Source organism: Salarias fasciatus, assembly GCF_902148845.1.
Source record: "Salarias fasciatus chromosome 7 unlocalized genomic scaffold, fSalaFa1.1 super_scaffold_4, whole genome shotgun sequence".
Lineage (NCBI taxonomy): Eukaryota > Metazoa > Chordata > Actinopteri > Blenniiformes > Blenniidae > Salarias > Salarias fasciatus.
In genome coordinates, this window is record NW_021941229.1 from 11975947 (window position 1) to 11992845 (window position 16899).

General features: G+C 39.9%; 1 pseudogene; it reads left to right on the plus strand.

Moving 5' to 3' along the window:
- The window catches only part of LOC115383436 (matrix metalloproteinase-17-like), a 107793-nt pseudogene that overhangs the window by 43490 nt on the left and 47404 nt on the right, over positions 1-16899 (plus strand).

Sequence of the window (16899 nt, forward strand, 5' to 3'; positions counted from 1 at the left end):
GAAGTGTGTGTGTTTGTGTGTGTTTTGTGATTACTTTTCCCTGTCTTGATCAAGGCACCTTTATAAAAAGAGGTGTTTAATCTTAATCTGACTTTACCCATTAAGTAAAAGTTATAATAAATAAGACAAAGGAAGCCAGAGCTTCCTGTTTTGAAATGAGCTGGTTAACATTAAAGTATTGATCTTTTGTGAGCAGCGATGCTGAGACCAGTGATATTTCCGGTGAGGTGAGTGGAGAAGCTGTTGAATACAAACAACGAATAACTTTTTGACTGATCTACTGAAATAAACACACAAGATCAAAGTCCTTCACAACAGTATTGAGGAAAAAAAAAACCTTTTAATCCAAACCTCAATCCAATCCTTCAGGTCCCGGGGCCTGTTTTTCAAACAGAAGTTCCAGACGTTGATCAGTGTCACTTCTGAAAATAACTGTTTCTTGCAAATCTCAGATAAACTTGTGACCCTGCAGGCTTTTCTGCTCAGGAAGAGGTAAAAACATATTTGTTTTGATGAGCAGAACTTCATAGAATGTACAATCATGATCTCAATCTTTAGAGCAGATCGTCTTTCGGCTCATAAGGTTGCCGGTTCAATCCCCACCCTTTTGTCAAACTGTCCCTGAGCAAATCACTGAACCCCGAATATAATCAGAAATACAAGAGGACAGTCGCCTTGATCGCTTTATCGAGAAATCCTCCAGTGGAAAAGGACATGGAAATAAAGAAGTAGTGAGATTTGTTGAGACACTGTGTGAGACAGAGTGAGTCTCTCAGGGTCGCGCAGTCGGTGGTTTCAAACAAATTCACTTTAGGAGCTTGACTAATGGTCCCGCTGAGAAGAGCATCAGTGTAGCCGTTCGTCCCATGAAGCATATAAGCGCTGATTAAAGTCTGCTTGTTGTCAGTGATGAAGTGTTGCTCAGACTGATTATATGTTGTGCGAAGTGGGCGTAGCTTTTTACTACTGTTCACAATTCTGGACAGATTCTATTTTTTCAAAATGGTTGATGAAGGTATTTATCAAAACTAAATGAACCCTGAAACTAACAGCAGGACATGTTGCCTTTGTCTTAGAAGAATAACATTTTATCAGAGCTATTATTAAAGATAATAATCTCTGATGATGAGAAATACTACATTTTATCCGAATCCAGTCATTATTTAGGTATACGTACTGTGGAATTGGCGGTAATACTTATCAAATTATTATATAAGAGGTGAATCAAACATGAATTACAAGCATCTGATCCTATAAAATTCATAGATAATATGAATTGTTTGATGGGACTATTTTACTGTAATTAAAATGTATTTCTACACAATGTAATGTTGTGTAGATTATTAAATGTTTTTTGTCAAGAACAAAATAGCTGAAACTTGTTTCCAGTTCGGTACCAGTGATCGTGATGAAGAGATGCTGCCTTTTTGCTCCAGACGCAGCGTCGCAGTGCTGTGAAGTCAGATAAAAGTTACTGGAGCTTTGTGCTGATGAAGTGCTTCAGTGAAAGTGAATGTTATGAATAACAACTTCAGAAAAAAAAAAAGGAGACTTAGAACTATCAAATAACCAAGACCAAGTTTTGTTGTTGTTCCTGTTGGACAGGAGAGCGGTATCCAGGCTATAGAGACGGGCTTAACAGATTAGCCCCGGCTATAAATGTGATCGTGTTTGGCGTCGATTTATGCCTCCTGCTTGTCCCTCAGTGAATAAATAATCAAACAAGCTTCTCTTGTAACTCAGACGTGTATGGAGTTTGAAAAATTGGTTATGACATGACTGGAACACTTAAAAAGGACAATTTTTGTCCTAATATTTCTTTTATTTTAAATAATTTAAGAGTTCAGTCAGTGGCCATATTGATTGATTGATTGATTGATTGATTTTATTTGTTTCATTCTTTTTTAAAAGAAAGAAATGAAAAGGAACAGAAAGAAGTGAGACTTATGATGTCTGCCCCTATCAACATAAAATAAATGACAATTTGTCAAGATTTGTTAACATATCACAAAAAAAAGCAAAATTCAATACAACCATTTCACTTAATCAAAATATAAATACGAAAATTTCACAAATAATTGCAGATCAAATACAACCATTTCCCAAGTGTAAATACAAAAGAAAAAAAAAAAAAACCTTAATGAAATATTTTCAAAAGAAACAATCATTCTAAGTTTGACCATTCTTTAAAACAGAGTCGTACCCTCCCAATAACTGTGCTTTTAAACATTTCTTGAAGATGTGAATGGACTGAGACCTCTTAATTTCACTGTCAAGTTTATTCCATAAACTGATTCCTTTTGTTGTGATGCATCTTTCTTTCAATTTGGTTCTTGATTCCGGTCGTTTGAAAACTTCAGTGCCTCTTAATCTATATTGACTGTCTCGCTTTGCAAATCTATTCTGTAAATTAAATGGTAATTTTTTCCGGTGAGCTTTATACATTGTTTTAAGAAGGTTGAGTTCTACCAATTCTTTCATTTTTAAGGATTTCAATTTTATAAATATTGGGTTAGTGTGGTCTCTGTAACCACTTCCATTCACCACACGAATCGCTTGTTTCTGTAAGAGGAAGAGTGGTTCAATGTAGGTCTTACAAGCATTTCCCCAGACTTCAACACAGTAGGTCAGATATGGTATAATCAATGAATTGTACAACAGAAACTTAGTTTGTTAACTTAGTAATATGGTGGAATCAAACAGACACTCTTTGGGATCCTTTACTGTAAATTCTGATGATATTGTTGGATAGAATGACTCTGTAGTGTGTAGATAACTTCATTCTCATGATGGAAATAGTGATATGCATTTAATTTTGGTTAGTTTTGCACTTTCTAATTCATTTTTTTAAGGTATGAATATAAATATGTTGAGTCAAGAGAAAAAAGTTCTGAAATACACTTAATCAACTATCTCGGTTCTTTAAATGAGCGTCCCATAAAGGGTTAAGCTTTAATAATATCATTCTGAGACTCAGCAGGTCATTTGAGCAGAAAATGAACAAATAGCTCTGGACCCCCGGGGCCTGAGCTGGGACATGGGGTCACGACCCCACTCCATCAAGCAACTGTCCTGCTGAAGTCGGTGAAAACCACCTTCAATGCTGCCGGACTAAAACTGAGCCACTGCAGTGACTTCCTGCTATGTGGAAGCCGATAAAGCTCCGTGTGTGTGGCTGTTTCCATTAACCGCTGCCGGCACCGTTACCACTGAAGAAGAATTGCTCCATTTTTTAAGTCTGTCAGTGTTTTCAGTCCACTGTAATCATCATAGAAGCACATTCCTGTTCACACTCTCCTGTCACTGTGATGATGCGTGTTAGTGAAGTGTGAATGTTTTTTTTCTTCTTCTTCTCCAAAAGCATTTTAAGAGCACAAGTGATACGACACAACCTGATAAGAAACATCTTTCAAACAGAGAGGGAGTGAAGTTGTGATTGTGTGCTCATTAAACCGATTGTGTCCGTCTTTGCTTGAACAATAGCCGCCGTGTTCTTCATTGACTCCTTCCCTAAAACTAGATAATCATTTCAGAAGGTACGCGGGCCAAGAACTATTGTTTCCCAAGTGCTGCATACAATTATTTTTTTGAGGATCACTGCATTTTGACTTGGTTTGAGTTATCTTAGCTGGGTGATCATATGCAAATCCCTACAAGACAATGGGCTTTCCTCCGCTTACCAAGCAATTCTGTTACTGCTGATTATGTAGTAAGATTCTGCTTTATTAAATCGGATGCCAATTACTCATGGATTTAAAGTGCAAAATAGATAAAGGACATTCAAAAGAATGTTTTGTGAAGTCAGTGTACCTTTTCCTGATCAGTGGATTTGATGAAATGTCTTTTTTCCCAGTTTTCAAATTTTATCACCTTGTAGTTTTCTCAGGTCGACCTCCAATTGAAGGTTCAATCATGAATTTCCTTTAGTGAATCCAAGTGATTTGGATTTGCATAATTTCCAAATGGATTTTTCACTGTGAAAATAATTTCAGTATAACCGAAATTGAAATAAATTCTTCTGAAAGTGATTTTTTTTTAACTTTATTTCTTTTTTTTAATTTAAGCTCTTGAAACTTAAATTCAGTTTCATTACAACAGGCCGCCAAGAAAACACAATCACATATGCTAACTTTTTTCCATTAAATCCTTCTTTAAGTTGATATTTTTAAAACATTTGCTTAATATTCTTTTATTTTGAAAGCAACGTGAAGTCGTCCAAGTGTCCAACTATACATCTGTATAGAAGTGAATGTAATCTAAGGCACAGGTTCATGACAGTCATTTCAATCCACTTTTACAGAGAAAAACCTAATTTTGCTTCAGTGAGCATATTTTGCATGATTTATTTTTATTGGATCATTATTTCTGGTTGTATTTTCACATTTCTATTTTTCAATTTTCCTGTTCTTTTTTTGAGTACATAAAGGAAAAATAACTGATGTGGTGTTTTAGGTGTCAGGAAAACTGTTTTTGCAAAAGTAAAGACGATCAGTTGATGATGAATAAGATCATTTATCCACCAAAAAACTTCAGACATATTGTTTCCTTTCAAAGCAGGTGGTACCGAAGCCAAGTGAAATGAAACTGTAACTGATTTTCAGAAAAGATTAATTGCGTTTTGTTACGTAACACGACTGGATGTTGTGCTACAAGGCTTCTAATCTGAACTAGACGGCAGTCACAGAATCAAACCACGGCAGTTGCTCCATGGCGCGACTCACTCGCTCGTTCTGTGCTTTGAAGCAGTTGGTTGGAGTCCAGCGCCGTGGATCTCCTTCAGTTCTTCCTCTTTAGTTCTTTGGCTCAAACATGAGAGAATCGACTTTCCACATTCTTATTTTATGAAGAACACATCGCTGTAATCAAAACGTTGCTGCGGTTCTTGAGGAAAACAAGCTACATACAACTACAGCTTCAAAGGCCTGAAACAAAGAATCCTCATTTGGCTTGCAGCACTGGAATACAGCTTTTTTACTGAGCATCTTTTTGTGCATGTTAGTGTGTTTTTCTAATGATGTTGGTTAATTAGATACTAAAGAAGAGAAAGTCTTGTGGCTGTCCTCTCCATGATCAGGGACTTTCATGTCTGTTTGTCTGTTTTCAAACAAAGTTTGCCCTCATTTCTTCTCCTCATTTCATCATTTTCTAGCCGATGAAGTTCAAGATGCATTTTAAATAATTGATATTGTTCCATGTTCCTTTTTGCACTAATGTAACTTCATCACTCAGGCGTCAGTCTGTCGTCGATGAGAGGAAATTGTTGATGTTTATTTGTAACTTCAGTGGTTTTCTTCATCCAGTTTTGAGTGTTTCTCTATTTGAAGTCACATGTCTCTCTCTCTCTTTTCTTTTTTTTTTTTGCAGTCTTCAAAAAGTAAACAGTGTAGCCTACACACAAATCCCTGGATGTAATTTTGAATTTTTTAGGATTTTTCACAGGGTTTCACAGTCAAGGATCTTTTATCAACACTTAGAAGAGAAACATTTTGTTTGAGGGTTTATAGAAGCAAAGAAAAAAAAATCCTTTGGCATATTGGTTTTTTCTGTATTGTGCGATCAAAGTTGCCCAAGATGCCAATTTGGAGTGTGTTACTGTTTACTGCTTATTAAAATGTGAAATATTGTCTAGTTTTGTGTTCTACCATATGCCATATCCTATATTTCTGACAATCATTCCATACGTTACATAATCTTACTGGGTTTCTTTATAAATGAGTTAACTATCATGTCAATATACTAAATCATTGAATTCAGATGTTCAGTTCACCTCCATGTTCACGGGTGTATAAAATCAAGCACATGGACATGCAGACTTTTGTGCTCATAGAGCCTCATGGAGGGTTTCATGCCTGAAGCTGTTATAGCTGTAAAGGGAGAATCAATATCATATTAACTCTTGTAGTATAAGAATGGGATTTAACTCAAGTTCATGTGTGTGTCAAGAAGGTGAGCAAATACTTTTGGCAATACAGTGTCTTGATAGTTCACTAAAAGCCATTTTCATTTACTTTCACCCTCTCACTATATGTACTCATTGCAGGAAGCTGATGAAGCTGTTGGTCTTGAACAGCTTCTGCGGCCTGGCAGCACTATGCTGATAACTTCATGAGGTTTTAACATGTAGCTTCTGTTCCATGTTTATGATTTGCATTAAGATAAAGAGGATTAAAAGAAGGGAACTGTCTCTGTTGCCAAGAAATTAATTAAACTTGCCCTGTGCTTATCTACCTCTCTATATGAACCCTTCAAACAAGACTGTTGTGGTCTCCATCTTTTTTTCTCTTTTTCACCATCAGAATCACAATCAGCCATGATTAGGATGTGTTGCCTTTGCAGCTATTCAACAATGAAAAGTTGGTGTTTTCATCCTTTATCTTCTGAGTCAAAGAATCCATTTATCTCTTTAAATGGTTTGACCCCTCCTATGGACCCTCTGTGAGCTCGGGACGCCGGTTCAGGGAAACTGTTGTTGTTTCTCATCTGGACTGATGCTGCTGTGGGTCATTTTGATTCCTTTTGAAATTTTTCCCAAACGTCCAAGCGGGGAAGCCAGCGACGAGGAGGCAAATAATCAGGCTGGAGACGCTCCGCTAAAGCTAAGTCATTGAGTTAATGGGATTTTCCTCGTGTTGTCAGTGCAGGCGGGACGCTTTGCCATCGATCGGTGTCGCTCGCCTCTGATGAGGGCTGATCAAAAACCTATTTAAAATCTGCCATCTCTTATTGGCTGTCAGATCAAAAGGATGGACGTGCAGGCTTTAGTGGCGCCGAGACAATTGAAGGGGGGAAAGAGACCCTGGATAAAAAGCGAGTTTAGAGGCGAAAGAGAAAGGAGGTGAGGAACAGAAAAAGACCAGAAGTCAAGCAGCAGATGCTTCCATCAGTCAGACTTTATATATTCCAAAATCAATCAAGGAAGCCGGTCTGACTGCTCTGAATAGCAGCAGCTTCACTTCTCTTCAATGTGGATTAAACCATTTTGCTTAATGCATAGTATCCTACAATTACCCTTCAAACTAAAACCTGTATCTTAATAAGCACTGCAGCAAAGATCCTACGAACAAAATCAGGATGTGGTTCTGAAAAAAGGCTGTTTTTGCTCATGAAAGTGTGAAAATGTCATTCGAGCCATTATGAGGAATATTTTATAAACCAAATAAGTTTTAAGAGCATTTCTCAATTATTGCATTTTTTTTTTTTTTTTTTAGTAATTTCTTCACCTGAGAAAGCAGATCACTTGTTTCTGATCATGGACCAGGATACTATCACTGTTCTTCTCTCTCCTGGAGAATATTTAGACAGACATGAGCCTCACCAACTTTGAAATGAAACAATGGTCACACAGGAAGCACAGCTTACTGGTATCGATATAGAAATGCACAGAGACAAAGTATTCATAGACAGAAACCATGAACAGGTGTCAGACCGTCTTATGGCCTTTGGGATGCTTGACATGCTTGGAATAAACTCTGCTGAGCTCCATGTCTGCTGTTTCCCCCTCCAGGACTGGCTGAGCAAGTTTGGCTACCTCCCGCCCCCTGACCCCGTCACGGGCCAGCTCCAGACCAAGGAGGCTCTGACCAGGGCCATCAAGGCCATGCAGAAGTTTGGAGGGCTGAAAGAGACCGGGGTCTTGGGTATGTGTTTGTGTTTGTTTGGATCAATCATGCGTGAGAGCCACTTGGTTTGCAGAGTGGAGGCACTGCACACTCAAGAATTAATGATTTAATTCAATCCAATCAGGAAAACAACCAACTCCCAACTCAGAAATTTCCATAGAGATGAATCAGCATCTCTCTGACACAATTAAACTCCACTTTTTCATTTCTCTTTTTTTTTTCCTTCTTAAGATCAAGCCACCCTGGGACTAATGAAAACACCCAGATGTTCCCTGCCAGATGTGTCTGAGGCTGAGGGAACGATGGGACGCAGGAAGCGAACCCCGACTCCCCCGAACAAGTGGAATAAAAGACATCTGTCCTGGAGGTAGGGAACAGCAACGATGAAGTCCACAATGCCAGCACCACGATCATACTGTGTTCCACAGAGTAGCACTGGGGCTGGGGACAGATCCACTGTTCCATTATTATTCAAACTATCAATTATAAGAATGGCAAAAGGATGCATACAGATTATCGAGCAAAGATTCATTCATTCACTTGACTTGAAAGGCTCCTTAAGTGGAACATATGCTGCGACACACCAGTTCAGTCAGTATAACCATCCAGCTGCAGTTCTGTTCACAGCAGCTCCAGCATTTCAACGTCAGCGAACTGCGTCAGCAGTCGCACCATTTTCCCCCCATCTGTGCATCCTTTGATAGATTCGATTAGAGGACTTCTCACGCCGGAAATCTTCTGTTCCCCAGATCAATTCTGGCTCAAAGGGAGAACATTTTGTAAAAGTGGCATTCTGATTAGAGAGACCTTTAACAAACAGCAAACAAGCCAGAAATCTGAGACGATGCCCGAATTCCTCAGGATTCCTTATTAAGGTTGTAGAATAAATGACTCCTCTTAATGTTGCAGCACAGTAAACAATGTAAGGATTTTATTTACATTCAGCAAACTCTCAGAGATCATTTAAGAGTGTATACACACAGCTTTACTGTAAGTAACACAATATGTAAACACTCCGCATCATCTTGCTTTGGTTTTTTGCTTTTAATTTGTTTGTTTTCTTCAGGTATTGACATGCTATGTCTCTTCCTCTAAAAACTGGAGGACAGACTTCAGACCTGACTCTGTCATCCTGGTGGCCACATGTGGCCCAGCAGGATCAATAAGAAATTATCAACTGAATGAAAACTCTTGCAATCCAGTGCACTTAGTTCCTGCTTGTGGGTGTAGCTTCACTTATGTTCTCTAAAGAATGAATCAGGAATTAAAATTATCCACAAAGTGCTGGCTTTGTGTTCACTACTTCTGCAGGATAAACAGAAGTTTAAAAAAAAGAATCAAGTTTTGCAGGAGAGGATTTCTCCAGTGTTGCTTTTTGTTTATAGTATTGACTCAAGTTAATCAAATCCACTACTAATTGAAAAAGTATCTTGCAATTAGTTGATTACCGACATGAAGTAACTTGCAGAATGCTGAATTGATGAAATCATTGGTGTCAAACTTATTTGAATTCAGGGGCATAAATTCAGCTTCATTTGATCCTGTTTGAGCCGAACCATCAACATAATAACTCCTAAATTCATCATTTTGGACAGCTCTAATTGCTCCCCTTTGTTTTATTGCAAATAGGTCGGAGTACATTTTCAATATGCCTACATTTGTCCGCAGTCTTTTCCAACTTAAAACCAATTTCACTAATGCTCTGGAGTACAAAATACAGTCAAAAAAACAAAAAAACAACAAAAAAACAACATGTCATATGATTGTGACATATTGCAGCCTCCCACATGCACCCTTTTACAAATTAACTTCAGTTTGGCTTTAATTCTCAAACTACGTCCAGCAATAAGGCGGCTTTCACTGCTACATCACTGATGTCTCGGTCCTCCGTCTTCTGTTATGTCTGCTCTCTTACTAAAGCAGCACGATCCTCACTGAAAACTGTTCAAACAGCAGTGCCTTTTATTGAAAAATGTAAGTAATATTGACACTTTGTAATGCTCTACATGGGCTGGAATGGAGCCTTGTGGTTGACCTGATTTGGCCTGTGTGCTTTTTGTTTGACGCCCCTGTTATGAGACATCTGTGGGTCTGGAAATATGACACTTCACAACCTTAATGTCTGGCAACAAATCACTGGGAAATAAAACAATGACTCCAAGATTATTATTAAAGGAGTGTTCATTCAGAGCAAATCATTTTTTTTTTTTTTTTTTGGCGCTGTGATAAAATGTTATGGCCATCTGCGATCGTCTGAGAAGCCACAGTGTCGAGTTCGACAGCAGAGAAGGAGGCAGTGAAACATATGACTGGACTGCGCTGATTTATACCCGCGATCAGGACTGATTCAACAGTGAGCGGCAATAATCTGGTGTGTGGGCCCGAGTGTGTGTGAGGTGCTGAATGTGAACTGCACACATGATCTGAGAAATAAGCAGCACCGATACACACCTGACGGAGGAAGTGTGTATTCACATACTGGTGGGTGTGCATTCCTTCCCTCCTGCTGCGCTTTAACTTGGTTTCTCTTCTTTGTACTGCTGCCAATCATACACAGGGCTCCTGTCAGCTCGCTCCACAGTGAGCTGAGACAGGCTTGTCTCCAGTCCAGGGAAACACCTTTGTATTCATGGCACTCAGATTTGTAGAACAGTGCACAAGAGGAGTTGTGGATTAGGCGCTGGCGTCAGATCCAGAGAGATTTTCGCATGGTACAGATTTTCAGGAAAGCGCCATAACAAAGCATTGATATTCTGCATAGATTGGCCTCTGCAGTAATTCTCTCGGTCTGCTTCCTCCTCCTGTTTTCATTTTATGTTGCACCGCTTGCTTTGCAGCTCCCAGACTGCCTGCCCGAGAAAATTATTTTTATAATGAAATACGTCAGGAGCGTCTCTGCTCCATCAGATTATATAGGTGAATAACAGAGCTGGCAGAATGGACCTAATGTGTAAAACAGCTAATGAGTCGTCCGTAATCTGACAAACACAAATGTCAATATGCTGATCAACCAAATCAGAAGGATTAGGAAGCAATATTAGTATATGTTCCTTTGTGACATGCACACATCATGTTTAATTATTTCATTGTACTGCAAGAAGGTCACTGTGTATAAGCACACATAACATGTTTGCTGAACTTTCATTTATCTATTGTACGAAGCAGAACAATCGCTGTGGTTATGACTTTGTATTGTGTGAGTGAAGCAAGAACAGAATCGACGCTATCAAAGAAGCACAGCATGTTTACAACAAAACAGAGGATCCTCCTATTGTCAGTAAGATATGAAAAAGTAAAGTCATCAAAACTAGGAAAAAAAAAAACCTGTTTTATATATATTTTAATGTGGTACCAAGGTCAGTGCAACTCTATTAAAAAACCAAAAACAAAAGATTGATTTCAAGCCGCACTGGTGTTTCATTGTTTAGAAAACTTCCCTTTGGGTTCGTGTTGAATGCTTTTTCTGCACACTGATCATTATTAGCAGGCCAGTTCGGTGTTGATAGAAAGTACATAAAGCTGGTATTAATTAGGTTTCTGATAAAGCAGACATCATTAAATTAACAATTATTTCATTCATGAGAGAAAGCAATGCAAAACTCTCTGTCAAACACAATTAAATGCTGCTTCTTTGTCTGGATGAAATGCTTCTTTGACAGAGATCCCTACTGCTGTGATGGAACAGGAAGGTGGAAAGCATCATGTCATTGTGGTTGCTCAGAGTAATACAATATTTTAGTCGACCAGCTTGTGAATTAGCATCACCCTGGGTAAGCGAGCAGGAAAAGAAAACCCAAAATGATTCTTTAGAAAAAGCTGAGTCACCATTGTTAAAGGTAAAATAAATTATTTTGAAGACTTAAAGCTAAAAAAACTAAAAATGCCTTAGAAAAATCAAATCTGGTAAATTGAACATTAATACAGCTTAAATATTTTTGTCTTTTAGTGTTTCTTGGAAAATGCTGTGAATGACTCAGCTACACTCAGAAAGCCTGGGAATTCAACATACATTACAAAAAAAACCCAAAAAACAATATCGCGGACATTACCTGGTATGCGAACGAAGTGAAAACACATGATGCATTTTCAGTTGTAACATTTCTGTGTAAATGTGGCCTGAATATGCTGAATGTCGCTCTGCTGAGAACACAGTGTTAACTCAAGATCAGATCAGTTCAGTCTACTGCAAATAATTTAAATATTTGAATGTAATATGTTTTTTTCAGTTTCCAGGCAGGAAAAGGTCGATTTAATTTCAGTAAAACATCTACTTGTTGATTCACCCACTCATTCATTTTATGCTTTCATCTTTAGCTACATCAACACTGAACAGCTGACAGCTCACAGTCCTGTTCACATGTTTGATTCCCACCATGAAGAGATGTCAGAATGATGACAAACAGCTGAGCTGATGTGTTTATTTGTTTCTCCACAACATGTAAGGAAAACTCCTCGTTCTGCCGTCTCTGCTCGGGCTGAGCCCCTAATCTCAGTTCATCTCCACCTTTTGCCTTTCTTCCCCCGGCGCACACGCCGATGGAACGAGCAGCACTCAGCCAAGTATGTTCCACACATTAAGAGCGGAGTTGTGTAACAGCTCACTGTTAGCTCATTATCTCATATTGTTAGCCCATTATCACAGCAGACAGCCTGGCAGTCATTAGCAGCCCGGCTGATAACTCAAACAGATAGGTGTAGCCGACTGAGAGGAGGGGGGACGAGACGGTGGTGCTGGGCTGAAAATAATCAAGACAAAAGGGAAAAGTGAGGAAACAAACATGAAGGGGTGGATTCTCTCTCTCCCTCCTTGTATCTTTTTAATTCTGTTCAGTGGCGAGGCTTATTGACGAAATGCTCGATTGCAAAATCACCAGCTCTCATCCTTCTCTTTAGACTTCCACTGTCATCTTTCTAATCAAGTAAATGAACTGAGCACCGACACGAGGAACGGAGGAGCCTGAATGTAAACTTAATGACCATGAAAATGAATGCGGCTCCACAGCAGCATCGTGCTCTCTGCACATTGTCGTGTATCAATACTATATTCACACCCCCTGTTTCTTAATGCCATTATATTGTGTGTCCTGCACTTCGGACCCAGCAGGGGTTATTTAAAAACAGTCTAGCCTTATTCAAAGTTGAAGGTGTTGGGCAATGAGAGCATTAGAGGCCACTGTAGTGATAAGTCAGCAGCAGGGGTCCATCAGAGCTCTAACAACCGCCATAGATCAGAGTGAGCATGCTCCAGCTGGAACCACAGGCTGCAGCACTTCCAGGAGGAGCTGTGGGAGGAGAACAGGCAATAACAACAAGGCCAACCAAAGCATAACAAGTGGTTTTCCACTCTCTAATGTAGAGTTTACCGCTCGTCTCAGTGTACGCAGGTCCTGGCTTCAAACCATGTTCTTCTTATGTGTGGTCGGGTTTTCCCTCTGGGTGCTCCAGTTTCCTCCAACAGTAAAATAATATACATTTACCGTTAATTGGTGACTCTGGCTGTGCTTTACCATAGATGTGGATGTGAGTTTGTTTTGATGGTCTCTTTGTGTCTGGCTGGTGATGGATCAGTGAACTGTTTCGATCAGGGGTTGAGTTCAGGCTCCACATGCAGCTTGAGTTGATCAGAAAAATACTTCCATAACCTTAATTTGAACTCTAAAGTTTTTTTTTTTTTTTTGTGACACAGAAATGTCTTTTACTATCACTACAGAACATTTCTGCATGGAGCACATTCAGTGTTAGCCATATTGAGTTTGGTGCAGCTGCTTTCACACCGATTTTTCTCTCTGGAACAAATGTCACATTAACAGGATGTGCTCTCATGTTTCTGTGACGAATGGATACGATCGTTCAATCACAGAATACTGAAAAATGAAGCTGTTTACTGAACACATCACTGTTATTTGAATAGCTGATTTCAGGGAGAAGCCTGGAGCGACGGTCCATTTCATGACTGGTTCTGCTTCCTCATGTCTTCTGCTCCTTTCAGCCAGCGCCTCGAGCCTCTTTAGCTTCAGAGATTCTTTGGTTTCAATAATCTGACAGAAATGTTTTTTAATGTACGATTTATTGATCATCTTGCCATGCAAGACTTGTGAAATACCTGGGACACTGTGTCTGCAGTCGACTGTGATTGCTCGGTTTATCTCTCATTGTCTCAAACATCTTCTCTGTTCAGCTTAAACAATGAAACAGTAAAGGTGTTGGAGCCAATTCACCCCTTTCATTACAGTTCCGCCTTCACCCATATAGTGGTTTTTCATTGCCTCTTCTTGCTCTGAACATGTTACCAGAGTTTCCACTGAACCCTGTGTTTCTTCAGCTGGTGTACTATATAGAAGCCATCAACGTTTGTGTGTGGGTGTGTGTGTGGGTGTGGGTGTGTGTGTGTGTGTGTGTGTGTGTGTGTGTGTGTGTGTGTGTGTGTTTGATTAATCATGACTCAGTGTAACGGATCAGTAGAAGTAAATTGAGTCTTGCGAGTCAAAAGAATGCACAATGTAAGCAAAAATGAAGCTTTAGCCTTACAACTAAAAAAACTCTTCCCACGTTGATGAAACACAACAATTTTAGAGTTCTACTTCCAGCCAAACACAACATGTAAACATCTGAGCTTGATGTTAATTTGGACTTTTGAGTGGCTGTTAATGACAGCACACAGTTTCCCTGCAGATATTTTGAGTCGTTAAGACTCATATTTCAGCTGGTCTCATCTTAATACGCTCTTCTCACACAGATCACTCTGCTCCCATAAGAAGTCTGTTGATTTCACTAGTGGACAAGCTTTCGGCACTCAGACCTCTTTTAATTCACCATCCATCTCCCGTTTGCCATTTGAGGCCACCAACCTGTGAAATTCCTCTTTCGAACCTTAAGAATGACTTATACCGGTGTTATCTTATTAGGGGCCGTCGCATCCTGCCCCAGATTTCACATCAGCATCAGAGAGATGGTGAGTGACACACAGGCGGGATACCGAGTGAACGAGGAGAGAGGGAGACGCTTGTTTGAAAAGGGGAGAGAAAGATTTTTGGAGAGAGGAGAGACTCATGCAGCCTTTTAATTTAGTGTCTTTCATCTTCAGCCTGAATGACATGACTGTGTGCTGCTGCGTGTGTGTGTGTGTGTGTGAACAGTTTTCGTCCATAGACAAAGTGCATCATTATCTGAATATGGGATATTTTTTAAGTATATGAGTGTGTTGCAGCGTCTCCTCGTGTGTGCAGCTCCCAGTGCAGATGTGAATCCCCGTCAGCTTGTGAGCTTTCAATTTGCAGGGTAATCAGCTTATGTCTTGAAGTGAGCAGAGCACGATCGGTGGGTATTAGGCATGCGCATGCACCTATACGTTTGCGTGCGCATGTACTTTTCAGTTTGACTTTTGATGTCGGCTCATGTGTCTTTGGAGCGGTAAAGCCACGGGAGGTAAGAACCCGCCGAGCGACTGAAGGCAGAGGACAGCGGCCGGGTCTTAGAGGTTTCTTCATCTTTCTCTAAACCTCTCTTTGCATCTTGCCCTCCCTCACTCCCTCTTTTTTTCCCCCTCCTCATCTGAATCATCACTCTGTGTCCACGTGTGAAGACGAATGTGGAAATTAACAGTCAACCAGGTGAAATGTAATAAGAAAGTTGTGTTAATGTGTGTTCAGAGGCATTTGTGTCTTCCTGCGCCGGCTTACAGTGATACATATTCACCATGTATGCAGGCGCACGCTCACCTGCACATAAGCCTGGTTTACTTTTACCCATTTGTCAAATGAATGTGGAAATTATGCCACAGTGTTAAGTAGGTCAAGAAAATGAAGTCAACCCTAATCAGCCTTACATCCATCCAACTCATTTCAAAGTCTTTTTAATGCGTTTCTCCTAATATTGGTTGCAGTAAGCATGACAGATTTCCCCTCATCCTCATATCTAGAAGCCGTCAGCTGCTCCTCCCCAGTAGGACTTTATGAACTGGAAGTTTGAGCTTCCTGCACCGACCGGCCGGCCACATGGCAGGTTGTTGATTCCGCTTTGCGATTTACAAACCGGAGAGGATGGCGTCATTAAAAAGGAAACACGCTTCACGAAATGTTTGCTGCCCTGGGTCTTGTTCTCAGGCTGTGTGCAGACTGTGGTTGACATCTGGTGGAACTTGTTTGGCCCGAGTATGAGTCCTCATGGAATGATCAGCCCAACATGCTCTGCAGCGACAGTTCAACGGACGTCTGTTCCAAATGTTCCAAACTGACCATCACCAAGACTTATGTAAGATTTATGGATCTGCCCGTTCCCTGCAAGGCTCCAGAGTTGGCCCCAGACTGACATCATTGTGAGTGCATATTCTTAAAATCAACGACAACAAAACTACACCCACTGGTTTGGAAATAAAATCGAAGTTTTGTTCCAACTCTGAAAGTAAGCACTGTTTTCAAGATTAGCAACCAAAATCTTGAAACCTTTGTGACATATTATAATAAGATTTGTTGTTTAGTACCAACTGCATGGAGAAAACTATTTTTTCTCATAGATTTTTCTCTTTTTTTCAGTTGAATAGATTTAATGAGTCAGATGATTTCTTTATCTCCCCATCAGCATCAGAGGATTTTCATATTTGATATATTTAGCCAGCCTTGGACTGCTTATTACTTTAACTATCAATGTAATGTTAATTTAGTTCTGCTGTAATGTCTTTGCATATTTTTAGGAACACCTGAAGATGTTTATAGTGGTGAATAAACTTTTTAACAGTTCAATAGTGCAACTTCGAGCTGCAGATCACACTCGGCCGTGAAATCAGTGCAGAACTAATCATCTTCAACACGCATCATGCACACATCAGTGTTTTGCTTTGGTGATAAAGGTTTTCCCTTTATTCTTCTCAGTGTTCGTAGTTTGTAGTTTGTGTGTGGCGCCATCTTCACTACATTGACTGGTAGAGATAAAGATCGTTTCCCTGCAGTGATTTCAGCTCCGAGTTAATGGACAAAAGTTGATGTAGAAGGTTCCAGAATGGAGTCCAGGTTGAGTTTTGTGGAGAAGTTTGCATGTTCTCCTTGTAAAGGCTTTGGTTTTAGTTTGGTTGGGGACTCCGGTTTTCCAGTTTTCAGGTGTTTGAACCGAGGTGGTTTCTCCATAAATGCTCGTTGTTGTGAATCTGTCTCTGTTTGTCCAGTGGTGGACTGGAAACCCTCCCTTCACATCTGTCACCAGCTGGGGTCAGCTCCAGTGGCCCACGATCCTAAACAGCATGAAGCAGTGTTGAAAATGAATTTGACGTAGAGTTTGAAGAACAAAT